The 11275-nt window shown below is 62.9% G+C and overlaps 1 long non-coding RNA gene across 2 annotated transcripts in view; it reads right to left on the bottom strand.

Annotated features, from left to right (window-relative positions):
* The window catches only part of LOC138563678 (uncharacterized), a 311901-nt gene extending 301337 nt beyond the window's left edge, over positions 1 to 10564 (bottom strand). For both annotated transcript variants that reach the window (XR_011299664.1, XR_011299658.1), the window contains exons 1-2: positions 10469 to 10564; positions 10259 to 10349 (exon numbers count right to left, since the gene is read on the bottom strand). This is a non-coding gene — a long non-coding RNA (uncharacterized lncRNA). The remainder of the gene's footprint in view (positions 1 to 10258; positions 10350 to 10468) is intronic.
* Positions 10565 to 11275: the final 711 nt, after the last annotated feature.

Genomic DNA, 11275 nt, shown 5'->3' on the forward strand with positions numbered 1-11275 from the left:
TGTGCGCCTCACGATTCCAAGGGCACTTACGATGTCCACAACGGTCTGCCAGTGTGCCTGGCGTTGTGCAGGTGTGGTCTTGGATCCTGCAACAATGACCATCTCGTTGTCATGTCCGGACACATACTCAACAAGTGCATTCAGTTCGTCATCCGTAAAGCTGGGCTTCCTGGACGGGCCGGACTGTGTAGCCGTGTCTGGGGCATCAGCCTGTGCCGGACGAGCACTCTTCCTCTTCCGCTTGGAAGGTGGTGGTGATCCTGAGTGTCCTGCGCCACTCTGGACACTAGGGGCAGGAGCCCTGGTGGACTCTGTATCAGGAGTGTGGGATTGCACACTCAGCATGGGAGTTGGTGCAGGCATTGGCTCTAGTGTGATGGTGTCAGGGGGAATGTCAGCAGCATGGACTAGGACCGACACTGTCCTGGCTGGGTGTGTGAGGGCTGGGGTGGATGGAGCCGCAGCTGCCCCTGCAGCCTCTCCGCCCTGCCTCCTTGGTGCAGCAGATGACCTTGCTGCCCCAGATCCACGTGGCATGATGGCATCAACGTGCACCAGCGCACGTGTCGTAGCCCTGCTGACCTGGAAGTCAGCCATGGAGTCAGCCAGGTCTGGTGCCACAATGGGCTGGTCCAACAAGGGCTGAGCATGGATGGTGTCAGCCACATCAGCCTCAACGGGAGGGGGGGAAAGGGGGGATTATGGGTGCCCGTGACTGGTCCTCCACACATGGGGGGACAGGCTCACCCTGCAAGTTACGACCACGTCCCCTACCGGATCCACCACGGCCACCACTTGTGGCTCTTCCACCTTTGCCACCCTTACGGAATCCTCGCCTCCCAGCCATGGCACTGATGTTAATGTGCGTATGGGAGTGGATGTAGACTATTGTCCTGGGCAATTGGGGGTAAAAGGGGTTGGGTACCAGATGGTAATTGTACCCTAGTGCTCTAGCAAGGCTGAATGTAACCCCTGGGGAAAGATGACGGGTCACGCAACGCACAGGAGGCCCAAAAAAGGGAGATGACGTGCACGCAACCCCTCCTAGACCACGTGTGCAGAAAGAAAAACCTGCACTACGCTGTGGCACCCAGTAACACAAGAATGAACATATGCGTGTCACACGCAGCCTAGAATGACCTCTGAAGGGGTAGGCTACACACGGGGCAAGCACAGATGTTAGATACGTGCGTGACTCACCATCTGCCAGGTAAAAGAGCGTGAAAAATGAGCGCGTTTGGTTGGCAACACCCCCGCCAAAAGAAGATATGTACGCTGTCTGAGGAGACAGGACAACAGTAGAAGGGAACACTGTTTGAGGGAACAGGCTCAGGTAAACCAGTACAAGAGAAAAATATTGAAAAAGCTGTCAGAGGTAACAGGGAGTACGAACTTGAAACGCCGTGAAGTAAATCGCGTGTGAAACGACAAGAAGTACAGAATTCACCCACTCGCTTTCCACGAAAAGCAGTACAAGGAATTGGTGTTCTACACGTACCTTATATGCAGGCCCACACGTACAGCGTCACTTACGCGGCGTGTACGTGCTAGGCCCATTCCCACCAATTACACGCTTTGTCACTTCTGCGTGTAGGTCCATTTGCACCAATTACACGCTTTGACACTTCTGCGTGTAGGTCCATTTGCACCAATTACACGCTTTGACACTCGGACGTGTCACGCAACTTTTTCCTACGCGTGCACGTGACTTCATAGACGCGCATACGCGTTTACGCGCTAAGGGCCTTTCATCGATTTACACGCAGACGTGTGGGATTTTCACGTGCAAAATCACTCACTACGTATCAAGCTGTCCACGCGTTCACACATGAAAGACCACGCTCCTGCCCAGGAGGCCAAATCACTGCCCCCCAGAGCCCTGAGCACGCTCCCACCTGCCATCTGCTGCTGCCTGACTGCCTGCTGCCCACGTGCCCTGCCATTTGCTGCCTGCACATCAGCCAGGGGTGCTGTTGCTGTGACCACCCCTGCTGGAACCAAAGGCTCCCGACTGCTTTTCCGTCGCCCCACAGCCCAGCCCCAGGACCCTGTTGCCCACCCACTCCTGCCTCTGGGGTTGCCATGTCGGGCACTACAACATCTGGCACCAGTGGCAACCCCCGGCCAAGGAGGCAGAGGGGCACCAGCTTCAGTGCCAGGGAAGTTGGTGTCCTGGTGGAGGATGCCCCTGGTGGCTGGGGGTTTGGGGGTGGTGGGAGACATGGATGGGGGCCTGGTGGAGGGTGCCCCTGGTGGCTGGGGGGTGGGGGTGATAGGGGACATGGGTGGGGGCCTGGTGGAGGGTGCCCCTGCACTGCTGGGGGGTGGGGGTGATGGGAGACATGGATGGGGGCCTGGTGGAGGGTGCCCCTGGTGGCTGGGGGGTGGGGGTGGTGGGAGACATGGATGGGGGCCTGGTGGAGGGTGCCCCTGGTGGCTGGGGAGTGGGGGTGATAGGGGACATGGGTGGGGGCCTGGTGGAGGGTGCCTCTGCACTGCTGGGGGGTGGGGGTGGTGGGAGACATGGATGGGGCCTTGTGAAGGGTGCCCCTGGTGGCGGGGGGGTTGGGGGTGATAGGGGACATGAGTGGGGGCCTGGTGGAGGCTGCACCTGCACTGCTGGGGGATGGGGGTGGTGGGAGACATGGATGGGGGCCTGGTGGAGGGTGCCCCTGGTGGCTGGGGGGTGGGGGTGATAGGGGACATGGGTGGGGGCCTGGTGGAGGGTGCCCCTGCACTGCTGGGGGGTGGGGATGGTGGGAGACATGGATGGGGGCCTGGTGGAGGGTGCCCCTGGTGGCTGGGGGGTGGGGGTGGTGGGAGACATGAGTGGGGGCCTGGTGGAGGGTGCCCCTGGTGGCGGGGGGGGTGGGGGTGATAGGGGACATGAGTGGGGGCCTGGTGGAGGCTGCACCTGCACTGCTGGGGGGTGGGGGTGGTGGGATGACATGGATGGGGGCCTGGTGGAGGGTGCCCCTGGTGGCTGGGGGGTGGGGGTGGTCGGAGACATGGATGGGGGCCTTGTGAAGGGTGCCCCTGGTGGCGGGGGGGTGGGGTGATAGGTGGCATGAGTGGGGGCCTGGTGGAGGCTGCCCCTGCACTGCTGGGGGGTGTGGGTGGTGGGAGACATGGGTGGGTGCCTGGTGGAGGGTGCCCCTGCACTGCTGGGGGGTGGGGGTGGTGGGAGACATGGATGGGGGCCTGGTGGAGGGTGCCCCTGGTGGCTGGGGGGTGGGGGTGATAGGGGACATGGGTGGGGGCCTGGTGGAGGGTGCCTCTGCACTGCTGGGGGGTGGGGGTGGTGGGAGACATGGATGGGGCCTTGTGAAGGGTGCCCCTGGTGGCGGGGGGGTTGGGGGTGATAGGGGACATGAGTGGGGGCCTGGTGGAGGCTGCACCTGCACTGCTGGGGGATGGGGGTGGTGGGAGACATGGATGGGGGCCTGGTGGAGGGTGCCCCTGGTGGCTGGGGGGTGGGGGTGATAGGGGACATGGGTGGGGGCCTGGTGGAGGGTGCCCCTGCACTGCTGGGGGGTGGGGATGGTGGGAGACATGGATGGGGGCCTGGTGGAGGGTGCCCCTGGTGGCTGGGGGGTGGGGGTGGTGGGAGACATGAGTGGGGGCCTGGTGGAGGGTGCCCCTGGTGGCGGGGGGGTGGGGGTGATAGGGGACATGAGTGGGGGCCTGGTGGAGGCTGCACCTGCACTGCTGGGGGGTGGGGGTGGTGGGATGACATGGATGGGGGCCTGGTGGAGGGTGCCCCTGGTGGCTGGGGGGTGGGGGTGGTGGGAGACATGGATGGGGGCCTTGTGAAGGGTGCCCCTGGTGGCGGGGGGGTGGGGTGATAGGTGGCATGAGTGGGGGCCTGGTGGAGGCTGCCCCTGCACTGCTGGGGGGTGTGGGTGGTGGGAGACATGGGTGGGTGCCTGGTGGAGGGTGCCCCTGCACTGCTGGGGGGTGGGGGTGGTGGGAGACATGGATGGGGGCCTGGTGGAGGGTGCCCCTGGTGGCTGGGGGGTGGGGGTGATAGGGGACATGGGTGGGGGCCTGGTGGAGGGTGCCCCTGCACTGCTGGTGGGAGACATGGATGGGGGCCTGGTGGAGGGTGCCCCTGGTGGCTGGGGGGTGATAGGGGTCATGGGTGGGGGCCTGGTGGAGGGTGCCCCTGCACTGCTGGGGGGTGGGGTGGTGGGAGACATGGATGGGGGCCTGGTGGAGGGTGCCCCTGGTGGGTGGGGGGTGGGGGTGATAGGGGACATGGGTGGCTGCCTGGTGGAGGGTGCCCCTGCACTGCTGGGGGGTGGGGGTGGTGGGAGACATGGATGGGGGCCTGGTGGAGGGTGCCCCTGATGGCTGGGGGTGGGGGTGATAGGGGACATGGGTGGGGGCCTGGTGGAGGGTGCCCCTGCACTGCTGGGGGGGTGGGGGTGGTGGGAGATATGGATGGGGGCCTGGTGGAGGGTGCCCCTGGTGGCTGGGGGGTGGTGGTGGTGGTGGGAGACATGGATGGGGGCCTGGTGGAGGGTGCCCCTGGTGGCTGGGGGGTGGGGGTGATAGGGGACATGGGTGGGTGCCTGGTGGAGGGTGCCCCTGCACTGCTGGGGGTTGGGGGTGGTGGGAGACATGGATGGGGGCCTTGTGAAGGGTGCCCCTGGTGGCGGGGAGGGGTGGGGGTGATAGGGGACATGAGTGGGGGCCTGGTGGAGGCTGCACCTGCACTGCTGGGGGGTGGGGGTGGTGGGAGACATGGATGGGGGCCTGGTGGAGGGTGCCCCTGGTGGCTGGGGGGTGGGGGTGATAGGGGACATGGGTGGAGGCCTGGTGGAGGGTGCCCCTGCACTGCTGGGGGTGGTGGGAGACATGGATGGGGGCCTGGTGGAGGGTGCCCCTGGTGGCTGGAGGGTGGGGGTGATAGGGGACATGGGTGGGTGCCTGGTGGAGGGTGCCCCTGCACTGCTGGGGGGTGGGGGTGGTGGGAGACATGGATGGGGGCCTGGTGGAGGGTGCCCCTGGTGGCTGGGGGTGGGGGTGATAGGGGACATGGGTGGGTGCCTGGTGGAGGGTGCCCCTGCACTGCTGGGGGGTGGGGGTGGTGGGAGACATGGATGGGGGCCTGGTGGAGGGTGCCCCTGGTGGCTGGGGGGTGGGGGTGATAGGGGACATGGGTGGGGGCCTGGTGGAGGGTGCCCCTGCACTGCTGGGGGGTGGGGGTGGTGGGAGACATGGATGGGGGCCTGGTGGAGGGTGCCCCTGGTGGCTGGGGGGTGGGGGTGGTGGGAGACATGGATGGGGGCCTGGTGGAGGGTGCCCCTGGTGGCTGGGGGGTGGGGGTGATAGGGGACATGGGTGGGGGCCTGGTGGAGGGTGCCCCTGCACTGCTGGGGGGTGGGGGTGGTGAGAGACATGGATGGGGGCCTTGTGAAGGGTGCCCCTGGTGGCGGGGGGGGTGGGGCTGATAGGGGACATGAGTGGGGGCCTGGTGGAGGCTGCACCTGCACTGCTGGGGGGTGGGGGTGGTGGCAGACATGGATGGGGGCCTGGTGGAGGGTGCCCCTGGTGGCTGGGGGGTGGGGGTGATAGGGGACATGGGTGGGGGCCTGGTGGAGGGTGCCCCTGCACTGCTGGGGGGTGGGGGTGGTGGGAGACATGGATGGGGGCCTGGTGGAGGGTGCCCCTGCACTGCTGGGGGGTGGGGGTGGTGGGAGACATGGATGGGGGCCTGGTGGAGGGTGCCCCTGGTGGCTGGGGGGTGGGGGTGATAGGGGACATGGGTGGGGGCCTGGTGGAGGGTGCCCCTGCACTGCTGGGGGGTGGGGGTGGTGGGAGACATGGATGGGGGCCTGGTGGAGGGTGCCCCTGGTGGCTGGGGGGTGGGGGTGGTGGGTGGGAGACATGGATGGGGGCCTGGTGGAGGGTGCCCCTGGTGGCTGGGGGGTGGGGGTGATAGGGGACATGGGTGGGGGCCTGGTGGAGGGTGCCCCTGCACTGCTGGGGGGTGGGGGTGGTGGGAGACATGGATGGGGGCCTTGTGAAGGGTGCCCCTGGTGGCGGGGGGGTGGGGGTGATAGGGGACATGAGTGGGGGCCTGGTGGAGGCTGCACCTGCACTGCTGGGGGGTGGGGGTGGTGGGAGACATGGATGGGGGCCTGGTGGAGGGTGCCCCTGGTGGCTGGGGGGTGGGGGTGGTGGGAGACATGAGTGGGGGCCTGGTGGAGGGTGCCCCTGGTGGCGGAGGGGGTGGGGGTGATAGGGGACATGAGTGGGGGCCTGGTGGAGGCTGCACCTGCACTGCTGGGGGGTGGGGGTGGTGGGAGACATGGATGGGGGCCTGGTGGAGGGTGCCCCTGGTGGCTGGGGGGTGGGGGTGGTGGGAGACATGGATGGGGGCCTTGTGAAGGGTGCCCCTGGTGGCGGGGGGTTGGGGGTGATAGGGGACATGAGTGGGGGCCTGGTGGACGCTGCACCTGCACTGCTGGGGGTGGGGGTGGTGGGAGACATGGATGGGGGCCTGGTGGAGGGTGCCCCTGGTGGCTGGGGGGTGGGGGTGGTGGGAGACATGAGTGGGGGCCTGGTGGAGGGTGCCCCTGGTGGCGGAGGGGGTGGGGGTGATAGGGGACATGAGTGGGGGCCTGGTTGAGGCTGCACCTGCACTGCTGGGGGGTGGGGGTGGTGGGAGACATGGATGGGGGCCTGGTGGAGGGTGCCCCTGGTGGCTGGGGGGTGGGGGTGGTGGGAGACATGGATGGGGGCCTTGTGAAGGGTGCCCCTGGTGGCGGGGGGGTGGGGGTGATAGGGGACATGAGTGGGGGCCTGGTGGAGGCTGCCCCTGCACTGCTGGGGGGTGGGGGTGGTGGGAGACATGGGTGGGTGCCTGGTGGAGGGTGCCCCTGCACTGCTGGGGGGTGGGGGTGGTGGGAGACATGGATGGGGGCCTGGTGGGGGGTGCCCCTGGTGGCTGGGGGGTGGGGGTGATAGGGGACATGGGTGGGTGCCTGGTGGAGGGTGCCCCTGCACTGCTGGGGGGTGGGGGTGGTGGGAGACATGGATGGGGGCCTGGTGGAGGGTGCCCCTGGTGGCTGGGGGGTGGGGGTGATAGGGGACATGGTTGGGGGCCTGGTGGAGGGTGCCCCTGCACTGCTGGGGGGTGGGGGTGGTGGGAGACATGGATGGGGGCCTGGTGGAGGGTGCCCCTGGTGGCTGGGGGGTGGGGGTGATAGGGGACATGGTTGGGTGCCTGGTGGAGGGTGCCCCTGCACTGCTGGGGGGTGGGGGTGGTGGGAGCCATGGATGGGGGCCTGGTGGAGGGTGCCCCTGGTGGCTGGGGGGTGGCGGTGATAGGGGACATGGGTGGGGGCCTGGTGGAGGGTGCCCCTGCACTGCTGGGGGGTGGGGGTGGTGGGAGACATGGATGGAGCCTGGTGGAGGGTGCCCCTGGTGGCTGGGGGGTGGGGGTGGTGGGAGACATGGATGGGGGCCTGGTGGAGGGTGCCCCTGGTGGCTGGGGGGTGGGGGTGATAGGGGACATGGGTGGGGGCCTGGTGGAGGGTGCCCCTGCACTGCTGGGGGGTGGGGGTGGTGAGAGACATGGATGGGGGCCTTGTGAAGGGTGCCCCTGGTGGCGGGGGGGTGGGGGTGATAGGGGACATGGGTGGGGGCCTGGTGGAGGGTGCCCCTGCACTGCTGGGGGGTGGGGGTGGTGGGAGACATGGATGGGGGCCTGGTGGAGGGTGCCCCTGGTGGCTGGGGGTGGGGGTGGTGGGAGACATGAGTGGGGGCCTGGTGGAGGGTGCCCCTGGTGGCGGAGGGGGTGGGGGTGATAGGGGACATGAGTGGGGGCCTGGTGGAGGCTGCACCTGCACTGCTGGGGGGTGGGGGTGGTGGGAGACATGGATGAGGGCCTTGTGAAGGGTGCCCCTGGTGGCGGAGGGGGTGGGGGTGATAGGGGACATGAGTGGGGGCCTGGTGGAGGGTTCCCCTGCACTGCTGGGGGGTGGGGGTGGTGGGAGACATGGATGAGGGCCTTGTGAAGGGTGCCCCTGGTGGCGGGGGGGTGGGGGTGATAGGGGACATGAGTGGGGGCCTGGTGGAGGCTGCACCTGCACTGCTGGGGGGTGGGGGTGGTGGGAGACATGGATGGGGGCCTGGTGGAGGGTGCCCCTGGTGGCTGGGGGGTGGGGGTGATAGGGGACATGGGTGGGGGCCTGGTGGAGGGTGCCCCTGAACTGCTGGGGGGTGGGGGTGGTGGGAGACATGGATGGGGGCCTGGTGGAGGGTGCCCCTGGTGGCTGGGGGGTGGGGGTGGTGGGAGACATGAGTGGGGGCCTGGTGGAGGGTGCCCCTGGTGGCGGGGGGTGGGGGTGATAGGGGACATGAGTGGGGTCCTGGTGGAGGGTGCCCCTGCACTGCTGGGGGGTGGGGGTGGTGGGAGACATGAGTGGGGGCCTGGTGGAGGGTGCCCCTGGTGGCGGGGGGGTGGGGGTGATAGGGGACATGAGTGGGGGCCTGGTGGAGGCTGCCCCTGCACTGCTGGGGGGTGGGGGTGATAGGGGGACATGAGCAGGTGTGCAGGGTAGTCCCCTGTTTTGTGGGCTGCCTGCAGGGGCCGTGGAGGGTGTACAGGGAACACCTGTGAGGACCCACCCAGCCAAATCGCGTCTGATAATTCCCGCGCACCCCTGTAATACACGTACCTGGCCAAATCGCATGTGAGAATTCCCGCGCACCCCTGTAATACACGTACCCAGCCGAATCGCGTGTAGAACTTCCCGTGTACCCCTGTAATACACGTACCCAGCCAAATCGCGTGTGATAATTCCCACGCACCCCTGGAATACACGTACCCAGCCAAATCGCGTGTGATAATTCCCGCGCACCCCTGGAATACACGTACCTGGCCAAATCGCATGTGAGAATTCCCGCGCACCCCTGTAATGCACGTACCCAGCCGAATCGCGTGTAGAACTTCCCGTGTACCCCTGTAATACACGTACCCAGCCAAATCGCGTGTGATAATTCCCACGCACCCCTGGAATACACGTACCCAGCCAAATCGCGTGTGATAATTCCCGCGCACCCCTGGAGTACACGTACCCAGCCAAATCGCATGTGAGAATTCCTGCGCACCCCTGTAATACACGTACCCAGCCGAATCGCGTGTAGAACTTCCCGTGTACCCCTGTAATACACGTACCCAGCCAAATCGCGTGTGATAATTCCTGCGTACCCCTGTGATACACGTGCCCTGGCTAATCGCGTGTAAAACTTCACGCGTACCCCTGTAATACACGTACCCTGGCTAATCGCGTGTATGACTTCACGCGTACCCCTGATATGCACGTTACCCGCTTTGCGTTCCTTGTTTGGCAGCCCTGTAGACTGGTCCAGGGTTAGCGCAGCCCTTTGCGATGATTTAGCGATTTTGATGGCTTTTCCTTGCGCGAGGGCGTTCTTGGGGGCGTTACTGGCGCTGCTGCAGGGTCGCTGCGATACTCTGCGCCACGGCTGGTTTGGGAGCCTAAAATCCATGAATACGCTGTGCGCGGAAATCGGTTTTAGCGCACGTGCCTGGCGCAGACAATCGCACGCGGACACTCTGCGCCAGCCGCTTGCGACACTTTTCTGCGAAATTCTATGAATTACCCTGAAAAAGTCCAGGCAATTTGTTTGTAGTTTCTTTTTAAGCTCTAAGAATTAACTGTGCTTGCCCTCCAACCACCACTAGATGTCCCTCATGGGGTGGCTAAGCCTAGCCGGAGCTGTTGTGCCACGGACAGACAGGATGAACTGGCCCCTACTAATTGTAGACCATATTCTCAAAAGAGTGCGAGGAGGTCAGTAGGTAATGAATAGCAAACTAATATAAAATCTGGCAAAGCCAGAACAAGGACAGAAGGGGGGCAACTATTATTTTATAACTCCCTACTTATCTGTTCACATGTAATGTTTAAAAACACATGCGTGATTTCACTAGGATGTCTGATTAGTGTACACACATTGCGTAAATATATGGGCGACCGGTTTCAGTGGGTTACCTATCCCTTCTTTCCCACTTTCTTCAGGACCCAAACACATTTCAAATTCGAGGCCTACGAGCTGCAATGGTTGTTCACAAAAACAGACTTCTGCACCTATGCCCTTGCTGGATACCCGTAGGACAGCAGGAAAAAGAGAGAGGGAAGAGGCAGCACAATGTAAGTCCACAATGAGTATTTTCTTATTTATTGAATACTGGAATATTGGGTAGATTCAGTGCACTCACCGGTTCTGCAGTGAATTCCTATTCCTAGGGTCTTGTAAGGGCATCTGTCATTATGTAGACTGCTGTGTTACTGAGCAGAAGTAACTTATTTCTAAAATACAAAAATGTATTTTTGACTATTAGCATCTAAAGCTGACTGGAGGCTTATGAGAAAAGAATGTTCTAGTTGAGAAAAGTTAAAAATTAAAATAAACTTGTTTACTTGCTTACCTATAGGAGGCGGTTCAGAGAGCAAGCACTGCAAAATATCCTGTCATCAGAATGGTTACACAGTAGCCTGTAGCCCGTGTTACTTTGAACTGTACATCGTTTCCATTTTAGAAAGGGGGTGTGTCCATGCAGGGATTCCCATGCGGGATGTAAGTCACAGGGCCTGCCATCTTTAAATGATCACCATGCGCAAAACACAGAATGTGTATTGCTGTTTCTGAGCCCTGATTAGCGCGGCAAAACATATGAGAGCTCAATAAACTTAGCTAGATATTTATATGTATATTCTTGATATTCTTGAAACGGTGCAGAGAAACCACTTGATAAAGATCACGTTGCGGGCGCTCACACACCCAACTAGTTGATTGCGATATAATGCTATTGCAGAATATAGTCACTGTATACGGTCCAAATTCGACCCAATAAATCGGGCACGGGCGCAAGCAGTCTCAGCAAGCTCGCGAGGGGCGCATGCGTCCTCGGGTAGTGTACATGCTACTGCCTGGGTCTCTAGTGTGGTAATGGATCAGGCAAGTGCGAAGAGCCACCTTGAGTTGGTAGTTGCTCAATGATAAGGAATACGTCTAAGGAGCAAACCTCTGAATAAAATACAGTGAGAGGTTTTCATTCATGTGGTTATTAAATCGTTTGCATTATAACAGACTGTGATTCACGAAAAACGCAGCCCCTGTGTCGTTATAGGGCCCGCGTACCTTGGTCACGGATGCGTACCAGCAGAATTTCCTGATTGTTGGCCGTGCCCCCGAACTATGTATTAGGTCTGAAGGGTGCCATCTTGTAATGATA

This window comes from Ambystoma mexicanum, chromosome 1p, assembly GCF_040938575.1.
Source record: "Ambystoma mexicanum isolate Mex_15411 chromosome 1p, UKY_AmexF1_1, whole genome shotgun sequence".
Taxonomy (NCBI): Eukaryota; Metazoa; Chordata; class Amphibia; order Caudata; family Ambystomatidae; genus Ambystoma; species Ambystoma mexicanum.